Raw genomic sequence first — 900 nt, 5'->3', positions numbered from 1 at the left:
GTCATCAGGCCCTTGGCAGGTGACGCCCGTAATTGAATAATGGCATAACAGCCCTACTCAGGTGAGGCCAGGCACTGATTAGCAGATTGGTTTAGATGGGGCTGCTTGTTGCAAGAGTGTTACAAGTTCTTAAAATGTTTCAGCCATTCACACTTTCATCACTATCAAAATGCATGTGCTACTCACACTTTGCTGCATCAAGCACTTTTTAAGTATTGTAGTTTCCTTAGAAATTGTTTCATCATGCTTGATAGTATCAGATAATCTTTAACCAGTCAGAATGACTTCAGTTCTTCAGGTGGTATTGAAGTTTGATGGTGATCACGGACAAGTGGAGGATGAATGGGTTTCAATGGTGCTGCCTAAAATAACTTGTTATTTTCTAGAGAAGCACCGGATCCGGTTCCGGTTCCGGATCCGTCAGGATAATAGAGTTTTTCACAGGATCCGGGTCCGGCAGGATCTTAAGCAGTGGATCCGGTATCCGGCATGTTACCTAAAAATCAGGGTCTGGTGCATGTCTAGCCTAGGCTTTTCAGTCTTTCACAACCCCAATCACTGCATGGAGTGAAATCCCTTTGGAAGCGGCTATTGCAGGCAGCGTGGCAATAAGCCAATGAGTCTAAAAAATAGTTTGCGCCAACGTAATAAAAAGGGCCCACGTGTGCGAGTAGACTATATGTTTCAACCCTTTTGTAGGATCCGGTATCCGGTTCCGGATCCGGCAGGATCTTAAGCAGTGGATCTGGTATCCGGCAGGATCCTAAAAATCTGGATCCGGTGCATCTCTATTTTTTTCCACAACGGCGAATACTGCTATTGTGCAGTACTTACTGTTTATGCTCAATATGTGACTCAAAGTAGTATTTTCACAGTAGTTGTCTGTTTTTTCGAAAAACA

This window comes from Engraulis encrasicolus, chromosome 10 (genome assembly GCF_034702125.1).
Source record: "Engraulis encrasicolus isolate BLACKSEA-1 chromosome 10, IST_EnEncr_1.0, whole genome shotgun sequence".
NCBI classification, from domain to species: domain Eukaryota; kingdom Metazoa; phylum Chordata; class Actinopteri; order Clupeiformes; family Engraulidae; genus Engraulis; species Engraulis encrasicolus.
The sequence above is the reverse complement of the archived record's forward strand: the minus strand, read 5'-3'. Positions refer to the sequence as shown.